This window comes from Lepus europaeus, chromosome 14, assembly GCF_033115175.1.
Source record: "Lepus europaeus isolate LE1 chromosome 14, mLepTim1.pri, whole genome shotgun sequence".
Lineage (NCBI taxonomy): Eukaryota > Metazoa > Chordata > Mammalia > Lagomorpha > Leporidae > Lepus > Lepus europaeus.
In genome coordinates, this window is record NC_084840.1 from 19,515,905 (window position 1) to 19,537,869 (window position 21,965).

At 57.5% G+C, this 21,965-nt stretch overlaps 1 protein-coding gene across 5 annotated transcripts in view; it reads right to left on the minus strand.

Annotated features, from left to right (window-relative positions):
* The window catches only part of PLEKHA6 (pleckstrin homology domain containing A6), a 143,994-nt gene that overhangs the window by 98,602 nt on the left and 23,427 nt on the right, over window positions 1-21,965 (minus strand). The gene's annotated exons all lie outside the window — the stretch shown is intronic.

Here is a 21,965-nt window from a genome sequence, read left to right on the forward strand (position 1 = left end):
AGAAGTGCCACCATCTTGTCTTGGAGCCGCAGAGACAGGGCAGGTGAGAACTCTGCCCAGCACCTGCGCGTGGATCCCTGGGCTCCGCCCACAGAGGCTGAAAGGCAGGAAGAAATGCTCCCTGGACCTGGGCCACAAGCAGACGTCCAAACAGGGTCGAGAAAAACAGGAATTTAGGTGCAAAAGTAAGGACAGCCACAGGCAACCTGGGACAAACCAGCCTCCCTACAACAAGACTCACAGAGAAACAAGTCTCTGGTTGGACACAGAACTGGCGGGCACCACACAAAACCTTCACGCTCAGAAATGCGCACACTCAGGCGCCAGGCTCAGGAGGCGGAGTGTGAGCTGCCGGCTTCGGCATCCCCTGACTGCGCTGGGCTCTGCTTCCTCCAGAGAGCTGGAAGAGCTGCCTTCCTATCTGGAAGACAAAATCGAAACTGGGTAAGTCAGCCTGCGGTGCTGGCATCTCACACGAGCGCCAGTTCAAATCCCAGCTGCTGCACTTCTGATCCAGCTCCCTGCTAATGCACCTGGGAAAGCAGTGGAGAATGGCCCAAGTGCCTGCACCCCTACTACCCATGTGGGAGACCTGGATGGAGTCCCAGGCTTGTTTCAGTCTGGCTCGGCTCTAGCTGTCAGGGCCATTTGGGGAGTGAACCTTCGATGAAAGATCTCTCTCTTTCAAATAAATAAACCTTAAAAAGAGTTCTGATAGAAACTGCTGAAGGGTTCCCCAAGGTCACTTGGTCATGCCAGGATCGCAGCAGCCTGGGCAAACAGGGGTTGGAGGAGGGGCTCAAGGAGAGGCAGGAACAGCCGACCCCAGGCTGCCGAAGCCCTCAACATGCAGACCCTCTGCCCGTGAGGTTCCCCAGCCCACAGCTGCCTGGCCTCCTCCCTGATGAACCCAGCTCAGTGAGCCGAGCTGCCGCTGGCCAGAATCTACATCATCTTCCCCTAAGCGGCTTTGCGAGGCAGGCCCTGAGCACTCGGCAGGTCCAGTCCTGCTGTGGCCGACTTGCCCCAGGGCAGCTCCAGTTGCACAGCCCCCTCCTGCCAGCTGACACACAGCCCAGGCCCTCCTGTGCCCCTGAGCTCACAGAGACCGGAGGGCACGAGCAGGTGGAGACGCTGAGGCCACAGAGACCCCGGCTTAGCCCACAGAGGGGCAAGAGGGCACCAAAGACTGATACCCGAGGCACTTCCACGCCCCACTCCAATGACTCTGCCTGGCTGCCCTCACCCCGTGCCCCCACCCACCCCGCCCAGGAGCACTGTGGGGATGTGCCGAGCCATGGGAGGAAGAGAGGCCAAAAGCCAGCAGAAGCTGGCCCGACTGCAACTCTCATGTCTAGCAAACAGCGTGTGCACCTGGAGCCTTATGGATCAAGCTGCAAGATGACAAGGGTCCCAGAAGAAAGTAGTCAACCCCTCTCCTTCACTGTCTCAGCCATCTACTCTGTACTGTTTCACGAGTGCCCTCAGTTCTGTCGCCAGTGCTGGACCGGCACTGCGGCACTGCGGCACTGGGCAGTCCCATCTGACCCCGCTCCGTGCTCTCTCTCCACCATCTCAGCTGGCCCCCTCCTTCCTGGGAGATCCAAGTGGGCACAGGATCTTCTCACTGCCCAGGCCCTGGGCTCCGTGCTGAGGCAGGGAACAGTCTGCACGGAGCCGGCTCAGCACAGCCGTCTCTGTAGCAGGGAATTTGGACGCAGCTGCGCCTTGGGTTTCGGCCTCTCCGGTCTCTCCTTCCACTCTCTGCTCACGTGCCCGAGTCACAAGGCCAAGCTCCCAGCGACAGAAGCAGCTTGCAGATGCGACAGGCAGAAGCCCAGAGGCCCAGAAACACAGCAGTCCCTGCCCTTCCGTTCGCTGGGGCCCGGCCTCCCTCGCTCGGAGCCGATGCCTCCCTCAAGCCCGGTCCCCTGCCTCTCTCCTTCCCTGCTGGCACTGAGAGCTCCTCCCTTTCTGTCTCCCTCTCACCCACAAAGGGTGTCTTGTGTCTCCAGTGCCCAGGGAGAGGCACAGGAGCTCGTGCGGAGTCAGTGGGCTTTGAGCCCGTGCGCCCTGCCCAGGACCCCTTCCTGGCCGGGGTCCCCAGCCCATTGAAGCCCAGGAGAGGGTTGGGAACGCCACAGCTGGCCGGCACCTCCGCAGCAGGCTGCTGTGTGTCTCTGCCCACCTGCAGAGCCCCGGCTCTGATCGGCACCGGCAGATGGGCCAGAACCAAGGGAACCACAGGCTCCCCGGGGGTGGGCACATCCACTTGGCTCCCCAGACCCAGGGCCTCCTCAAGGGCAAGAGGCAGCCCAGGCCTCGGAGTGGGAAAAATACAAGAACAGGTCGAGCCAAGCTGCACACCCTCCCCGCTCCCTCCCCACTCGCTCCCTTTCCTGAGGCAAGGACAGAGCAGGTGTCCCAGAGCCAGGTGGCTGCGTTCCTTGGCCACTCTAAGCATATCCTCTGTCCACTGAGTGGAGAGCAAGTTCCACGACCCAGCTGGACTACCTCACCGCCCTCCACACCAGGGCTACTTTCTGATGTCCCTGGCCAGGAAGAAAAGAAAAAGAACTTCTATCACGCTTTGTGTCCTTATTGATGGATGCTGGGACAGGTAATAGACAATCCTTCCTCTGATACACAGTCAACTTCCAACCGTGCGCACCTCCGCTGTCCTTGGGTAGCAGCCAAGATTCCGGCAGCTAAACGCTGTGCCCACAACAGCAGCAGCTGACGCTCACTGGCACCCACCACCACCTGGGCACTGCACTATGCTCCTCATTTGCATTGGCTTACTCAGGGCTCCCAGTACTCCAGGAGGCAGGTAGAGAAACTGAGGCAGAGAGAAGTTAGCTAACTTTCCCAAGGCCAAACAACCAGAGACTGTGGTCACAACCCTCACCACGCAAGCCCATTTCAAAGCTTCATGGTGTGTGTGTGTGTGTGCATGCTCGTGTGCGAACACCCTGCAAACTATAAGCTGTTCATTAAATACAGAGTTGTTATCAGGCCGCTGACAGCAGAAAGAGATGCGGGTGTAGGACAGGAGATGGCCAGGGAGGATCTGCATCACAGCAGAGCGTTAATCTCACTAATGTGGCTGAAGTGTGCCTCGAGCTAACTGCAGCGTGTGTCTCTTTTTCTTACTTATTTATTTGAAACGCAGAGTTACAGAGAGGCAGAGGCAGACAGAGAGAGAGACAGAGAGAGAGGTCTTCTACCCGCTGGTTCACTCCCCAAATGGCCACAATGGCTGGAGCTGCGCCAATCTGAAGCCAGGAACCAGGAGCTTCTTCTGGGTCTCCCACATGGGTGCAGGGGCCCAAGGACTTGGGCCATCGTCTACTGCTTTCCCAGGCCACAGTAGAGAGCTGGATCAGAAGTGGAGTAGCTGGCACTCGAACTGACGCCTATATGGGATGTCGGCATTGCAAGTGGCAGCTTTCCCCGCTATGCCACAGCGCTGGCCCCTGCAGTGTGTGTGTCTGAGATAACTGGTAAAGTTATTGGGAATGTCGCAGGCCCTGCCTGTCCCCCTCAGCAGAGACTTGCAATCTGAGACATGAAGCTAAGGACTGCTTCTAGGACGTCCCACCAGCACTCACGGGTCCATGCCCTACCACGGCACAGCATGGCCAGCATAGCAGGGAGGGAGCCAGCCTAGTACAGTGTGGTCCCAGCCTCCACCGCAACACCTCCCGGAGAAGGAGGCCTCTGTCCAAGGCAACAGATCCCTCACTACGAGATCAAAGAAGCCAGGTCTAATTAGAGAGTGCCATTAATACGCAATTAGCCGATAATGAATTAATGGATGTAGCCAGTGACTGCGGGGCCGCCAACATCACAGGCAGAGAAACAACCAGACAGGCTCTGCTCCTGGTCCCTGTGCACATGAGTGGATCCTGGTCTCTGTCCCCTCAATAAAGACACTGATGGCAACGGAACCTGATCAAGCTCTAACCCTAACCACATTTACAGTAAATCCAGGGACGGTGGGACATGTGAAACGACTAACGAGGATGCAATCCCCTAAATCCAGAACAGGAAAAACTATGTGACAAATGACCCACATTCTTTAGCAAATCATGACAGCAGGGAAAGAGAAAACACGCACGGATCAGGAGCAACGGGAGAGCCACACCAAGCAATCGCCATGCATGGGCCTGATTCGGATCCAAATTAAACAGGAAACCTAGGAGCCAGCTTTGTGGTGCAGCAGGTTGAGCTGTCGCTCGCAATGCCCGCACCCCATAGTCCCATATCAGAGCGCTGGTTTGTGTCCCAGCTGCTCCACTCCCAATCCAGCTTCCTGCTGACGCGCCTGGGAAGGCAGTGGAAGATGGCCGATGTATGTGGGCCCCTGCACCCATGTGGGAGGCCTGGATTGAGTCTGTGGCTCCTGGCCTCAGCCTGGCTCAACCTTAGCTGTTGCAACCAGTTGGAGAGTGAACCAGCAGATAAAAGATTCTTTCTCTCCCTCTGTTGCTCTGCCATTCAAATAAATAAATCTTTTCTTTAAAAAGGAGAATTAGGGGGAAAACTGGATGATAATCAGGAAGGTAGAAGTGCTGGCTGTATATTTATATTCGGGAACTGCTGGACATCTGGGTGCTTTTCTGAAGAGTCCTTATCTTGAGTGACACAATGACAGGCATCCAGGGTTTGCTTCAGAAATCCTCAGAGGGTGGAAAGGACCGGGAATATCCCAGAACAAGACCGGCCATGGGCAACTTCAAATGGCTGAAGCTTGGGCACCTGGGGTAAATGACGTGACTCTCCATTCCCAGATTTGACATCTTCTGTGGTTATTAAAGCTTCATAAAATACAACCCAGAGCCTCTGGCGACCTCCACTGAGGCCAGTGCAAGGCTCTCCCCACCCCAGCCAGGCTGCTGGCTCTGGCCCCGGGGTTCCCCGTGCAGACAACACCTGGACAGCAGCTCCAGGCCACCCTCCCTTCCCAGCAGCGCCACTGCCCCCACTGCAGCTCCTTCTGCAGGGCCTGAGCCCCTTGCAGCCTCTCCCAGCAGTAAGCTCAGTACAGCCTAAGAGAAAGCAACCTCCCAGACCCCACCATACGCTTGTGAGGGGTCACCATCAATCTCCTGCCCTGAAATTCAACACCCGTCCTCCCCAAGACCACCCAGGCTCAGGGCTGACAGCCAAGCCCATCTCCAGCTCCACTCGAGTGTGGCCTCTCAGTGCCCTGGAGCCAGAGGAGCAGCAGCATCAGGGCAGAGCAGCAGCCGCGGAAGCCGGGTCCGACGCCTCGCCGCCCTCTGCCTCCCCGGCTGCCGGCAGAGGGAAGTGGGAGCAGAGGAGGCGGGAGTGGCGGGAAGGACACAGCCACAGAAGATCGAGCCCCAGCCCCAGCCCAGCCCAGCCCAGGACCCAGGTCGCAGCCAACTCCACCTTGGGTAAACATGTGGCACCTCGCAGGCTGCTCCCTCCCACAGCACTTCCTGCTGAGGGCTCCCAGCAGAGGAGGGGAGAGGGTTCCGGAGCACAGCGGCCCCAGGGAGAAAGCGACAGGGCACTGAGAAAGGAGAGGAGGGGTAGACGTCGCACCTGCCTGCGGCAGAGCTCCAATCTGCTGAGAATAACTGAGTAGAAGGGAGGAGAGAAAGAGAACAGGGAAAGAAAGCACAGTAAGGAGCGAGGGGAGAAAGATGGAGAGGGCCGGGAACAGTACACCCAGTCAGTGGTCAGCGGGGTGCCCTCCCCTGTCCCGGCGCCCAGTCAGGGCTCCCAGGGGGAGCCTGTCCTTACCGGCCCGGGGAGGCTGTGCAGGAGCCAGGGCTCAGACACACCTCGTGCCCCAAATGGTCCCTTTCCTACCTCCTCGCAGCTCCGGGAAGAGACCGGAGGACTGATCCACCTGCCTCCTGAGGGCGGGGCGCCAGCAGCACGAGACGCCGCCCCAGACCAAGTGGCCAATCACGGGTGCCCACAGGAGCCTGCCCAGAGCCCGCCTGCTGGGGCCACACTGCTAAAGGGGCCAGAGGGTTAACCCAGCGTTGGGTCAAGGTGCTCGTTCCATATTCATGCCCACGCAGGGCAGTCACGAGATGACCAGGGCACTGCTGCCTCTGGGCCACGGCCACCTCCCACCTCCTCACTCTCTCCCGTCTTCAGGGACCACAGGGCCCAGGGTCACCGAAGCCAGGCTGACCGCTGGCTCTCAGGCCCTGAGGAAGTGGGCCAGCAAGTGCCTCGGTCCAGCCCAGGGCTCGGCGAGACTGACACCGACGTTGCTGAAACTCTAACCCTGGCTCTGCTCCTGGCCGGCTGGGTGGCCCCAGGCAGTCACCGCGGTCCCTGCTCTCGGCTCGCGCCCGGCGCTCTCAGCAGCAAGGACGCCCTGTAAACCTGGGGTGCCATTAACAAGAGACCGGCCCCGCCCAGGCAGGAGCAGGCAGACTTCTGTGAAGAATCCAAGATGCCGTGCCAAGACCACGTGAATGACCAACCAGTTGGGGGACACCAGACCCCCTGCCCCCAGTCCCCTGCCCAGGACAGCCAGAGCCCTTCCCACCCCACAGCTCCGTCAGCGAGAGAGGAAAAGCGGCCGGGTGCGGAGTGGGCGGGGATGTCCCAGCCCAGCAGCTTGCACTTGTGGGTGGGCTGGGGTCTCTCTAAGCCTCCAGGACGTGGTCCACAGCAAGGGACACAGAGAAGCAGGTACTGCAGGAGCAAAACCAGAGCTCAGCCCAGGACTCCCACGCTCTGCCTCCCCTAAGAGCAATGACAGCACTGGGGCCGGCGCCGTGGCGCAGTTGGTTAATCCTCCACCTGTGGCGCCAGCATCCCATATGGGCGTCAGTTCGAGTTCCGGCTGCTCCTCTTCTGATCCAGCTCTCTGCTGTGACCTAGGAAAGCAGCGGAAGATGGCCCAAGTCCTTGGGCCCCTGCACCTGCATGGGAGACCTGGAAGAAGCTCCTGGCTCCTGGCTTTGGATCGGCCCAGCTCCAGACGTTGTAGCCATCTGGGGAGTGAACCAGCAGATGGAAGACCTCTCTCTATTGCTCCCTCTCACTGTCTGTAATTCTACCTGTCAAATAAATAATAAGACTAAAATCTTAAAAAAAAAAAAAAAAGAATAATGACAGCACTAAGAACTCCCGGCAGTGGCACAACGCCTCGTACCCGCTGCCCGTGCCCGCTGTGAGTGAACATAACCCACAGATGGCCGCCCCCATGACCGCCACCCCTCCTGAAACAGCCAACTCAAACTGCTGGGGCTCCGTGGGCTAGAGGACCACCTGCAGTGACTCGCCGCAAGTGGCAAAGCCGGGCCAGGAGGAGGAGGCTCTCCGACTCTCCTCCCTGCAGCCAGCTCTCACCCCTGCGGTCCCGGGCTCAGCCTGCAAGGCAGGCGGTGCACCTGCAGCTCCACTCCCAGGGCCCTGCTCTTCAGCTGCCCGGGGGAGCGCTCACGCTCTCTCTATCTCAAATTGAACAAATAAATAAATAAAATTAGATAGCCTTGTTAATGATCAAGGAGGGAAATGAGTGGATGTTTCTGATTTTCCAGGGAATTTATGGGCAGTGAAAACCCAGGCTGATTCACCGTGGCGGGGGGGGGGGGGGAGAGACTGAGAGAGTGAGAGAGAGTGAGAGAGAGAGAGTGAGAGAGAGTGAAAGAGAGTGAGAGAGAGAGAGAGTGTGAGAGAGAGTGAGAGAGAGAGTGAGAGAGAGTGAGAGAGAGAGAGAGTGAGAGAGAATGAGAGAGTGAGAGAGACAGTGAGAGAGAGAGAGAGTGAGAGAGAGTGAGAGTGAGAGTGAGAGAGAGAGAGAAGGAGAGAAAGGGAGGGAGGGAGAGATTTCCAACCGCTGGCTCACAATCCAAATGCCCTCAACTGGAGGCCGGGCCAGACTGAAGCCAGGAGCCAGGATCTCCTTCCGGGTCTCCCACGTGGGTGGCAGGTGTCCAAGTACTTGGGCCATCACCTGCTGACCCCAGGCACACGAGCAGGGAGCCAGATGGACGTGCAGCAGCCAGGACTCAATTCTGGATGGAGGCGTCCTAAGCGTGGCACTGCGCCACGACACCCTCCCCGACAACCTCATCTCAACTGCTATGCTGCAAGTCGCCCCCAGCCGACCTGCAATAGTAAAGTCCCCCCCTACCCCCCCCCCCCCGTGAGTCCTGAGAAGATCCAGCCAGCTTGGAGCCATTTCTCCTCGGTCTTCAACACAAACGGCCGAGAGCAGTAACACAAAGCCCATGGACGAGGCAGGCGCAGCCAGGAAGAAAGTCCTATCTCACACCTGCTCATGAGTGGGAGTCTCACACCTGGGAGGGCGTGGACTGGGCCTGGGAAAGTTCCCCTCCTGGACAAGGGAACCAGACAGCCCACCTGGGGCCTCAGAGGGGGCCAGCCAAGGCGGAAGCAGAGCCTCCCTTTGTACTCCGGTGCAGGTGAATCTCAAACTTGAGTGCAAAGAGAAGGCGCTGAAGAGCCCGACCTTCCTGGCGACTTCCCTGATGACCCAGGAAACACACAGGAGCCCCCACTGAGGAGGGGTCTGGGCCCCTCATTCTGACTTAGCCTTTTTAAATTGTCAAATAATAACTGCATTCGTGCCAGGGGTACTGGTGATATTTCCATGTTTGTATACAGGCATTATGGAATGAGCAAATCGGGCTAATTAACACATTTGTCACCTCCTATCCTTATTTTTTGTGCAAAAAAATGCAAAAAAGCACCTACAAATGAGGTGGCTCAAGGTGAACTTCTCTAATGTCAAAGGGTCTTTTTTTTAAAAAAAATAGTTCTTACTTTATGTGAGTTATTTCAATTTATTTGAAAGGGAGATAGACAGACCCTCTGTCCGCTGGCTTACTCCTCAAGCGCCCACACAGCCAGGGCTCGGTCAGATCAAAGCCAGGAGCCCAGAACTGCACCTGGGACTCCATTGTGGGTGGCAGGGACACCATCTTAGCTACCACCTGCAGCCTCCCCAGGCTGAGTGACAGCAGGATTCACACCCAGGCACCCCGAGATGGGATGTGGGCGCCCCAGGAGGTATCTGGAGCACTGCACCAAATGCCTGCCCCCAGCGTCTTTCTAGGGGGCTCTGTACTTGATCCCCCATCTGCCCCTCTGTGCCCTAAAAATAACCCGCTGTCTCCAGCCACCAGCTCAGCTTTGCCACAAGACAGATTCCCAACTCCTCCCCCGACCCCTTAAATAGCTCTCGGTGTTTCCTAATAACCCGGGTAACCAGTCTTCCCTGTCCGTGACACTGCCTCCAGACCAGGGATTAAACCTGACCGAGCGGCTGGGCTGCACCGGGGCCTCCCGGTCCCACTGCCCTGGGGATGACAGAGTGTCTCCATATCTGGTCCCCCTGCTCTCTGCAAGTGATGACCGGGTCACGCCCTGGCCCACAAACATACAGTGTCTGTCTAGTGCCTACAGGACATGGGCTCAGCTCCACATAAGGCCTCTCATCACCCATCCTCAAAGTATTTATCCGCTCCGATGTATCACTACCCTGCAACCCGAAGCACGGGTTTGCTGTTAGTGGCACAGACGACTGGAACCACAGGCGTTCGGTGGTGGGCTGAGGCCATCAGAGCAGGCCTCAGGGGAGGGGTGTGTGTGTTTGCACGCACACACACAAGCATGACTTATTCAGACTCACGCACTGGGCCGCTTGCGTTGGGTTCGGCCTCTGCCCTCCCACGGGTTTGCAGAGAGGGCATCTATGTGCGAATCCCCCAGCGTGCAGGAAATGCTTTTCTGTGCTTGAAGAGCTGTCAGGTTCCGGGAACAGCATCATCAGAGCCTCCGAGGGCCAGGGCCAGAGTGGAGGTGTGACAGAGCGAGCTGTGTCTGGAGAGGCCGCCCCAGGGGCCCCGCTGGCCGCAGGCTGGAACGAGCTCTAGACACTCACCTGCCTCTGGACTCCCAGACTGCTCCGCGCAGGCCTCTGCAGGGACTGTGGGAAAAACTAAGGAAGGGAATCGGAGCTCCTCTGCCCCCGGCGGTCCTGGCGCCTCAGCGCTATTCACCAGTGGCCAGGCAGGGGAGTACAGGATGAGCCGAGCCTGGGCCAAAGGGACTGGTGGACGCCTCCACAGCCGGCTCCTCCCTCTGTAGCCAGTGTCTCCAGCCAGGGAACAAGGAGGCCAGAGCCAACAGTGTGGGAGGGAAGGGCACGTAGAGCCCAGGACACGGGCTGCAGCTCCCCCAGCTGCACAGAGGCAGCACCTCCCCAGCGGCTGCCACCCCTGTCTGCACCCCAACCAGCCCGGTCTGCAATAGGCTCTCTGTACATGGGCACTCCCAAAAGGTTCATGGAGAATGGAATCGAAAGGTTAGGTTAGTTTGGGGGCAAGACAATGGTGAAACCCATGCAGCTGAGAGACTTTCAAATAGTTCATGGAAAACGTGTATTATGGAAAAAGTATGCATGGATTTCAAAGACGTGTTGCACCCAAATAAACTTACCTTGCAATTCCATTTTCCCACAAAGGTGCTTTCCATAAACCACCTTTATGTCTCCAGACAGAGATCAAAAAGCTGAAGCGGAACCGAGAGCTGAGACAGCAGTGAGCATGAGGCATGGGGAAAAGAGAACAAATGAGCTCTTCTGGAATTAATTCTGAAAGAGCAAACAAAAGTGATTAGCGTGGGAGGGCGGCTTCCTGAGGCTCAGCTGCTCTGGGGAAGCCCAGTGCCGGGCACCTGCCTGTCTGCACCGCGGTCACCCAGAAGATGGGAGACCTTGTACCGCAGGGGTCCAGGGCACCGGGAGGAGAAACTGGGAGCCAAGGAGTCCATGGAGGTATGTGTGCATTGTTGAACAATGCACACCCCAGCAGGTTATGGGGGCAACGCTATTCACCGCAGGGCTCCCACGTAGGCCTTATCCACTGCAGGGCTCCCTGTAGGCCTGCCAGAATGCAGCGTGTTCGTCAGACCCTTGCAAACAAGAGGTCAAGGGGCCAGCGTGGCACGGGGTTACCCTGCTGCCTGCAATACCAGCACCCTATGTGAATGCACTTCCCATCTAGCTCCCTGATAATGTGCCTGGGAAGGCAGTGGATGATGTCCAAGTAAGTGCTTGGGCCCCTGTGTGGGACATTCTGATGGAGTTCCTGGCTCCTGGTTTCAGCTTGGCCCAGCCTTGGCCATTCCAGCCATTTGGGTAGTGTACCAGCAGATGGAAGGAAGATCTCTGTTTCTCTCTCTCTCTCTCTCTCTCTCTCTCTCTCTCTTTCTCTCTCTCTGGGCCATCTTCCACTGCTTTCCCAGGCACATTAGCAGGGAGCTGGATCAGAACTGGAGCAGCCAGGACTAAAACTAGCACCCGTATGAGATGCAGGTGGCAGCTTAGCCCTGTCTAACCATGACTTTCTAACCATGTGACCCAGCCATGTCACCTGCTGTATGTTACGTAACACCCAGAGCCTCAGCTTCATCATCTACAAAGTGGGGATACTGCTCCTTGCTTCCAGGTTGTCGTGAGAATTCAGCGAGATCACTTCTGTGAAGCTCCTGGCCGGCGCTGGCCAGCAGGCCCACCAAGGTTCTGTACATGCTGGTTCTCCCCACCAGCGTCGCTTCAGGGAGGTCCCTGCCTCACTAGCCCCACAGGCCAGGTCGCTGGGGCGGGACGTGAAGGCCAACAGGAAGCCTTCACAAGCCCAAAAACACCTGGACCTGGCACGTGCGAGAAGAGCCACGAAGCAACGCAGACGGGACAGCCTGCATAGCTCAGGCATTGAGAAAAGAGGGCTGTGGCTCCCGTGGGCTGGCCGGGGAGGGGCTGCGAGGGAGCTTGTGGCTTCTGAGAAGCAGGAAGGGGCAGGGCAGGGTGTCTCTGACCGCCTCTCCTGGGGCATGCTGGGAGGACTGGAGGCCACTGACCAACACATGCTTTCGTCTGCAAGCATGGAGGGTCAAAGACGGCTGCAAACCCTCCGCAGCTCCTGCCAGTGAGAGGAGCCCCTGCCCCGGGCTCCTGGGAGGGCTTGGTTGGACCCATAGAATGCAACAGATGTGACCCTTGGGGCCAAGGCAGAGGCAGCCTGGAAGTCCCCAGGGTCTCCCAGAACGCTCTCGGGAGACGCTCGCTCTCGGAACCTTGCTGAGGGAAGCCCAGGCCACAGGGAGCGGCCACCTGCAGGTGCTCAGGTGGACCAGCCCAGCCGCGTGAGGAGCCACCTCGGCTGCCCCGCCGGTGCTACCCGCAGATGGCTGCATGGGTAAAAGAGGCTGGCACCAGCCGGCCCAGAGAGGTAATCACGGGTTGTTCCAATCTGGCACGCCCAGAGTCAGCTGTCACTCAGCAACAGTCAACCCGATGCCAAGGCTCTGCTCCGCTAGCCTGGGCCAATACCGGGACGGGATATCAGCGATGGATGAGCACAGTGATGAGAAGAGAAGGAATTCTGTATGGGGGAGGGTGGGGGTGGCGAAACTCTGCCATGGTCTCCAGCCCCGCACTGTCCTCGATGCAACTTCCAAATCAGCTCACCGAGGGACACACCTGGGGGAAAGCCCTGGACTTTAAGACGCTGAAGCAGAGCTGTTCATATAACAGCAACTGGAAACGGCCCAAATCCTAGGCGGTGATGGGATTACACACAGCTACTTAAAATGACACCTGCATAGACCCTCGTCATACCGGGCAGCATTTGATTAAATTACGTGGAAGAGATGCATGACACGGGACAACGGCCACACCCCCACGACAACCCTGCAAAACCCTCCACAAAGACCTGAAGGGTGCATGCAGTAGGCATGAATTACTTGCTCACCCTCTCTTTACTCCAAGTTAAGTGCCACCTTTTGTAAAAGTCCCAGTTCAGGGGCCAGCATTGTGGAGCAGCAGGTGAAGCCACTGCCTGCAGTGCTGGCATCCCACATGGGTGCTGGTTCGAGTCCTGGCTGCTCCATTTCTGATCCAGCTCCCTGTTAATGCACCTGAGAAAGCAGTGGAAATGGCCCAAGTCGTTGGGCCTCTGCACCCATGTGGGAGACCTGCAAGAAGCTTCTGGCTCCTGGCTTCCGCTGGGCCCCGCCCTGGCTGTTACAGCCATTTGGGGAGTGAACCAATGATGGAAGACAACTCTCTCTCCCTCTCTCCCTCTCTCTCTGTAACTCTTTCAAATAAATAAAAATCCAAAAAAAAAAAAAAAAAAAAAAGTGCCAGTTCAACCCCTCACAGATCCTAAAACTGGCGCCATGACTGCATGGAGATTGGAAGGATGTAATATTTTGGAAGATCAGAATGTGCTCTCTGTCACTCAGGGGATCTGGGTAAAACCCCAGGCCTCCGGGAGGGGAAAGGCAGGTGGGGGGGTGACGGGGTGGGGGTCCTCGAGGCCTCCCCTCAGCGGGGTGGCGGAATGTTGGAAAACAAACCCGCCATGTTTGCTGACACCGTGCAAAAAGAGGGACTCACACAAAAGCCACCCATTATCCCGTAATTATTGTCTCTCTGCAATTAACGGCTGTCTGAGAGGCGGCTGCCGCGATGAGGAAGTGCTCTCTGGCGCTGGAGTCGATCCACCAGCTGAAGCCCAATTAACAAGCCCGTGGCAGAAACACTCAAGACCCAGCGGGAGGAAGGGGACAAGGGGAGCTGGCCCGGAGCTGGGCACACTCCCACCCCAGAGCAGTCGACATCCCAAGCCCCAGGCAGAAGCCGGGCTGGCCACGGATGAGCCACACTGACCTGACGGGCAGGTGCTCTGACCCCCAGTGCCAGCCGGGGGGGTCTGTGGAGCCAACCACAGCCTGGCAGCTGCCACCCTCGGCAGTGGAGCAGCCATCATTCTGTGGAAGTCCCTGGAGGGAAAGGGCAGCAAGAGATGGCCTCAGAGGTACTGTCACACTGGGTGATGGGAGGAGAGATATGAGGGAGGCAGCTGGACCGACCCCTGACACACACTTGCACTGGCCTTAAACAACAAGCTCAGAGATGCAGACTGGGAGCCGACACCAGAGAAGCAAAAACCAGTTCCCTAGTCCAGAGGAGAGCAGGGGCGCAGGCGGCTGATGGGAGGCACCCCAGCTCCCCTCGGTGGGATTTGGGGAAGCCAGGGGTGCCTGTAGTCCCGCTGGGCACACGCAGTGCCTGACCGCAGTGCTGCACCTGCCAGCCCGGCCCTGCCTCCGACCACAGCAGCAGCCAGCAGGGCTCAGGCCGCAGGACAAGAGGCCCCAGCAAGTCTGGACCAGGCTGCCAGGGAGCTCTGAGCTCAGAGGGGCAGAACGTGCCTGGCAGAGATGAGGTGGTCATGTGCATCGTACAGCATTCCCACTGTACGCCAGAACTACCCAGAGAGCTTTCCTAAAATATCGATGCCTGGATGCCCGTCATGGGCCGGCAGCATCAGGACCTCTGTGGGGGAGGGCGTGAGAGGCCCAGGAACATATATTTCTCCAATTGCCTCAATTACAGACAAAGCCCCAGGCTGTGGGCTGGAAGGCCTGGCCAAAGGGGATGGAGCTTCGGCCGGCGCCGCGGCTCAATAGGCTAATCCTCCGCCTGCGGTGGCACACCGGGTTCTGGTCCCGGCCGAGGCGCTGGATTCCGTCCCGGTTGCCCCTCTTCCAGGCCAGCTCTCTGCTGTGGCCTGGGAAGGCAGTGGAGGATGGCCCAAGTCCTTGGGCCCTGCACCCACATGGGAGACCAGGAGAAGCACCTGGCTCCTGGCTTCAGATCAGCGCAGTGCGCCGGCCGCAGCGGCCATTGGAGGGTGAACCAATGGCAAAAAGGAAGACCTTTCTCTCTGTCTCTCTCTCTCTCTCACTGTCCACTCTGCCTGTCAAACACACACACACACACACACACAAAGGGGATGGAGCTGGCGGGGAGCAGGGCTGGGGCTGAGCACCTGGCAGCGGCATGGAGTTCCTGACCCATCACTGATTGAGAGAAAGCAGCCATCAGATCCGCCGCTGACCCGGCCAGAGGACACACAGGCCGCAGCACTGGGATTCCATATACGGGAACCATGGCCTGACGTTCCCAAGGCAGAACAGGTGAGAAACGCAAAACCCAACATTAACCGAAAGATTCCAGTTGTACATGAGATCCCCAGGCTGGAACGCACCGGAGTCACTAATCAAATGCGGAAAGCACCAATACAACCTGCTTCTCTGCCTCTAGCCAGCTATCGACATTTTTTTTCAATGAATACACGTTTTAGAAAAACCTTATTAGACATTCCAAGCAGTAAACGGGGAGTTTGTGATTCTGGGTTCTGGAAGTAGTCTGTCCCCAGGAGTGAGCTTGGTGATCCTCCCCCTCCCCCACCCCACCCCCGACTCCTGCCCCCAGTAACTCAGAGCAGAGCTCCCCAAGTTTTCACAGCACAGGAAGCACTGGGAGACCTCTGCTAACACCTGGATCCGGGGAGTGAACCAGCGGATGGAAGGTCCCTCGCTCTCTGTCACCCTCCTTTCAAACAGATAAAATAAGTCTCTTAATAAATAAATATCCAAATGACCCTTGGCAGAGAAAAAGGCTCCCCAGCCCTGCCCTAGAGCTTGGGAACTTGAGGGAGTAGAGGCAGCAGGGCTGGGGGGAAGGAAGGTGCCAACAGTCCCTGCACAGCGCAGGCCATCACACACACACACCCCCTGACCAAGAGGAGGGCAGGCGGCCGGCTGGGAGAGAGGACCACGGGCAGGGCCTGTGTTAGGGCTCAGTGTGGGTCAAGAGATTTTCCAGAGAGCAGCAGACTGCAGAAGTGCGCCGTAGACAGGACCCAACTGCAGTGCCAAGGGCTCGTGTGAGGGAAGCCTTGGGTTGCCCTTGACATTGACCTTGGTTCTAACTCAGAGCTCAGCTTTTGTACAGGAGAGCAGGCATCCAAGCCCCACAGCTGGCCATGGGAGAATGACCTGAGGGTGTCAGAACAAGCCCACGTTAAACACTAGTGATTTGAAAACGTAGTCAGACATAATAGAAATCCACTGTCAATCTGCCAGGCACCAGCCCCACAGACCAGCCCGTGTCTGGAGTACTGTGTTCAGCTCTGGACAGCTTATTTGTTTATGATTGATTGACTTGACAGAGAGAGAGAATCGTGCATCCGCTGGTTCAGTCTCTGGATGGCTGCAACAGCTAGGCCCAGGCCAGGCTCCAGGAGCTTCATCCGGGTCTCCCATGTGGGTGGCAGGGGCCCAAACACTTGGGTCATCTGCTCTGCTTTTCTCAGGCCATTAGCAGAGAGTGGAGGTGCAGCAGCCAGAACTCAAACTGGTGTCCAAGATGGATGCCAGCGACAGCTTTGCCCACTATGCCACAACACCAGTCCCTATTTTACTTATTTAAAAGGCAGAATTACAGGGAAAGAGAGGCAGAGAGAGAGAACGAGTGAAAGAATCTTCCATCCACTGGTTCACTCTCCAGTCACAATGGCCAGGGCTGGGCCAGGTCAAAGCCAGGAGCCCAGAACTCCATCCCGGTCTCCCTTGTGGGCACTGGTGCCCCAGTACTTGGGCCATCTTCCTCTGCTTCCCCAGGTGCCTTAGCAGAGAGCTGGATCAGGAGTGGAGCAGCTAGGAGTTGAACCAGCACTCATACGGGATACGAGCATCACAGACAATGGCTTAACCTACTGGGCACCAATGCTGGCCCCCTAGAGAGCCTATTTTAAGAGACTACAAAACACTGCCATGTTCCGAGCTGCCTCTAGTTGCGAGGCACGGTTCTAAGCTTTTCACTTGCACTAACTCATTAAACCCGCTCAACAGCCGTATGAGGTCACTGTCACCCGCATCTTACACATGGGCAAACTGAGGCTGAGAGGTTAAAGGTCAAAGCCAGGGCTGCACAGCTGGTGGTGCAGGACCAGGGACAAAACCCAGGCAGACATTGCTCCCGCTGTGTCACACAGTCTCTCGACACTCGTGCGACTCTAGAAACGTTGACAAAGGCCATGAAAGAATGCCCAGGGTGTCGGACTGGAACCAGAGGATGGAGATTAGAGGAAGAAAAGCTGCCTCTGGGTGGGGCGCTTGACACAGCCGTTAAAGCCATCGCATGGGATGCCCGTGTCCCAGGTGAGAGTGCCTGGGTTCCAGTCCCAGCTCTATTCTCAGTTCCAGCTTCCTGCTAACCTGCTCCCTGGGAGGCAGCAGGTGAAAGCTCGGAGACGTGAGATGAGAGTCCCTCCACCCCTCAAATAAAAAAATTCAGTTCCACTGTCACTGAAGCCGCCCAACAATGGAAAGCCCGCTTCACAGAGCCGTACGCCTGGCCCTGGGGTCTTCGGTGGTGGCGGCTGACCACGTGCCTGGGACGCTGCAAAGGTCTGGGAAGACGGTGGAACCAAACGAAGGATTACTTCCAAGGCCGCGATTCTTAAGTCCCTCGCCTGTCTCGGTTTCTCCATCTGGAAAAACCAACACTGACACCCAGAGCACAATGTTTATGAGCTACATTTAGTCTGAACTTGCCCACCAACTCAGGTGTGCGTGATGGAGAGTGACAGCAATGCCCAGACCAAAACTTGGCCAGAATATCCATACATTGAGCCAAAGGAAGGATTATGGGAAATATGCAAATAAACTGCTGCAGACACCTCCTCTTTCCCAGACCTGTTATCTTCTGAGGTTCTTGTGGGAGTGATAAACTCCTCCAAGCCGGCTGAAAATAGCTCACTTCTTAAAGAAATATGAAAAACAGAGCGAAGCAATTATAAAAAGTATGAAAGAGTCAGCGTTTCCTCACCCCAATCATACTCTGGATCTGTACCTCATCTACATTATCCAAGTACCCCAGAAGTGAGGGACAAAGCAATGTCTTCAAGAAGGAAGGACACGTATGGTCCAGCTCCATCCTGCAATCCTGGCTCTGAGCCCCAGAAGCAGAAACCCCCTGACGTCTCAGCCCAGGAAGATTTGGCCGAGGGCAGCATCACATCACAGCTCCCCTACCCCACCCAGTGTGTCACCCCATCCCCAGGCATGGAAGTGGGGAAAGGGGCTCAAGGGGGAGCCGTTGTGTCAACGCGTGAGGCTGACTGGCTGTGGGGAGATACAAAGTTATCACAAAGAAATACACGCATTGGGGGCCGGTGTTGTAGCAGATTCACACCCCAAATGCCTGTGATGGTCAGAGCAAGTCCAGATCCAGGAACCCAATTATTTGAACCATCACCATGTCTCCGAGGGCCTCATTAGTGGGAGCTGGCAGCTGGAGGTGGGTGTCCAACTCAGGCACTGTGATTTGGGACATGGGAGTTTAAACAGCTAGACCAAATGTCTGCCCTGATTTTTTTAAAAAATTTTTAGATTTATTTATTTGAAAGGCAGAGTTAGAGAGAATTCTTCCATCTGCTGGTTCACTCCCCAAATGGCTGCAAAGGCTGCACTGGGCTAGGCTGAAGCCAAGAGCCAGGAGCCAGAGGCTTCTTCTGGGGTCTCTCACATGGGAGCAGGGGCCCAAGCACTCAGGCCACCTCTGCTGCTTTCCCAGGTGCATCGGCAGGGAGCTGGATCGGAAGTGAAGCAGCCAGGACACAAACCTACGCCTATGTGGAATGCCGGCGTCGCAGGCAGTGGCTTGAGCTATTATGCTACAACGCCGGCCCCATGTCCTGGTCCTTCAAAAAATCTTACTTAGTATATGTTCATGACTTTGGCCTTGGTTCTGTCGCCAAGTTTCAGGAGATGCTGGGCCCATGTGGGACATTTTCTGTTTCAAGGCAGGCCCTTTTGGGGTCTGGACACTGTTCATGTCTCATGCCCACTCCACCTCCTTCCTGCCAGACATTCCCAAGGCAGGTCCTAGAAAAACGCAACCAGATGCATCCCACCAGAAGGCCCTGCCGACCGGAGCTTCCTTCCTCAGACCCTCGGCCATGCTCCCCTAGGGCTTTTCTCTGCTAAGAGCCTCCCGCAGACTCCCCGCTGCTGCTGGTTGGCTCTCCCAGAGAACCTCTGCTTGCTCCAGATCTGGGATCTGCGGCCATGAGCCCTGAGACCTCATGGGCACGGTGCCTTAGCTTCAGCCCCACACTGTCCAGCACAAGTCCAAGGATGCTGATGGAGGAGCCGCGCCCCAGCGTTACCTGACCAGGACGGCAGAGCTAACAGCTCCTCCTGTCCCCTCTTCTGCCACCCTAAGCTCTGCCCGGAAGTGGACAATGCATTGAATGCACCTAACCCAGAGGCCACAGCTCCGCCACCCAGCACCCTGCACAGGGTTGGCTGTAGCTGGGGCTGCCGCTGCCGCACATCCACAGGGATTGCACCACGTATCACGAGCCCAGGGAAGAGTCAGATCAAAGCACGAAGGACAGTTTCTGCTGAATGTGTGTTGCTTTCATACCATCGTAGAGTCATCCTAAATCAAGAGCCATCTGCACAGGGAAAAGAGAACGAGGTAAGCCCACCCAGCTAGGGGCCACCAGATGGCTACGGTGGGTTTAAAGGACTCCGAGTCCCCGGATTCAGAGCCAGCTTTGGCTGCAGGAGGAGCTGCTGCTCAGGAGCCAGCCCCTCCCCCGGGGCACGTGGGCAGGAGGGAGCGGGGAGGACTCCACCCCAGCTCTGTCCCTGAGCCCTCCTGCCCATCCTGTGTGACTTTTTCTGCACAGTCCGAGGGGCCCTCTTGATTAGACCTCGAGCAGCTGACAGCCCTGTCTTGATGCACATGAACCTGAGTGCACCACCACACTCCAGAGGAGCCGGCAGCCGCCACCTGCCGCTTCCAGAACACAAGGTCTGGAGCCTGGGGAGAGGAGGCGGCCAGCTGGGCAGCCCCGGGCAGCCACAAACGGGCCATGATAGTCATCTCCACAGCCCGGTACCGCACCAGCTCATCAGCCTGCACTCTCAGTGGGCCCACCAAGGGCAAGAGTGAATTCCAATCCTGACCCCTCCCCTGCCTCCATCATTTCCGCCACCCTCATTCCTCCTGGGTAGAAAGGGCTCAGCAAAGCCAGCAGGACAAGCGGGGAAGGACCCGGGACAAGGGCAGGAGGCAGACGTTAGGATTCCTACAAGAAGGATCCTCACCCAACGGCTCGCCGCACATCAGTGCCCCAGGCACAACCTCCTCCCCCAGGTGTGATCCTAAGGCCCCGGCTCTCCTCACCAGGAACTCACCATCTCCCCAGTCTCTGTTCAACCTGAACCGAGACAGAAATGCACTTGAACCCCAGCAGAAAGCTAGCCACATTCCCTGGCCTGACAGGTGACAATGGCACCAAGAGCCTGGAAGAGACGCCTTCTGACGGCTCTCATTTGTAAAGGTCGCTGTCCATCAGTGGGTGCTGAGTGCATCAACAAGAGGCATAGTAGCTGGGGCCCCCGTCTCCTCCCAAGGCCCCGGGCTCTATTTTAGCCACACATCGTATCCCCCACTCCAGTCCTCCCTTAACCCAGCAGATCGGGCCACTGGAAGCTGAAAGGGAAGGCACCCAGCAGAAGGAAGCGCCTTGGGCTGCACCCCCCCGCCAGCACTTCCATTGGCTAAGGGCAGGGTCCACGTCGGGAGGACACGCCCCACACTCCCCTCTGAGCCCTCCCAAAATGGAACAGCCAGGCCTCAAGAGTTAGAAGCAGGCCAGGTTCACAAGCTCGGCTGTGCGAGTTCCTCTAGGTGCCCTCGATGCCTAGCTGCAGGGCCAGCTTTCGGCCAGGGTACTCCAGGGCCACTTAAGGCCACCCCCACATCCCTGCCGCTGCCGGGCACCAAGACCTCCCCCCACCAAACCCAGCCTGAGGCCGATCCCCACCTGGCAGGCCTCCTGCTGGCTGCCACCTCCTGGTCACACCCTGGGGACTGGCTTACCTTCCTCCTGTCAGAAGCTTCTCCCAGATTGCTGACACTACTGGGCACGGCCCCAGGACCCTGACACGGGATCTGCCCAGCAGACCTGACCAACCCCAACCCTCTGCCCTCGACTCACTCCCCTCACACATGCGAAGAGGACCCCCGGACGGCTTCAGGCTGGGCCCCACCCTCCACAACTCTCCCCAGCACCCAGCCTCTTGAATCAGGACACAGCACACGGACATGTGTGTGTCCTGGGCCCTGCCCCGGGCCCTTGATGGGGAGGTGGCCAGGACAGGCCCTTCCAGACCTTTCCATCTCGGCTCTCTCCATCCTGCAGCTCCTCTGGAAGCGGGAACAAGACTGGCTACCATTTCCACAGGTGCAGGCCACAGACCTGAGCCCCAGAAACACTGGTTCACAGCGTGGCCCCAAGACTTGCTGCCTATGTGGCCCTGAGCAAGACGTGTGACCTCCCTCAGCTGCCGCACAGGTTCGAGCTGCAGGTGCCGTGACCTGTGGGAGGTGGCAGGAGCCCCGGGGACTTTGAGCTGGTACTCTAGTAAAGGGTTTCTCAAATTGAACACAGGAACTCAGCCACGGCTGTGAAATCAAGCTGAAGGTCAAGACCATCTTCTAAAAAACACAGACCAGGGCTGGCGTCGTGGTGCAGCAGGCTAAGCTGCCACCTGCGACACGGGCTTCCCACACCCGAGTGCTGGTTTGAGTCCTGGCTCCTCCGCTTCCAATCCAGCTCCCTACTAACCTACCTGGGAAAGCAGCGGAAGACGGCCCAAGGGCCTGGGCCCCTGCACCCACGTGGGAGACCCGGATGGGGTTCCAGGCTCCTCGCTCCAGCCTAACCCAGCCCCAGCCATCTGGGAAGTGAATCAATGGACAGAAGATCTCTGTCTTCTCCCCATCTCTTTCAAATAAATAAATAAAGGTATTTTTAAAAGTTAAATTCCAAATAAAAAAAAAAAAGCTGGATAATACTGGACCACAACAAGAAGCCAGGGCACAGCACACACAGTAAGAGGAGGACACAGGTTGCAGCCAAAAATGTCCAACAGGTCTTTCTAAACTCCCCACGGGCCTTGCAGCTCCATCCCATGCTCTCTGCCCTCAACAGACGGGGCGGGTCAGCTCCCTCCAAGTTCTCGAGGATTCCAGCCTTCCTACCCACCCCTGCCACAGGGCT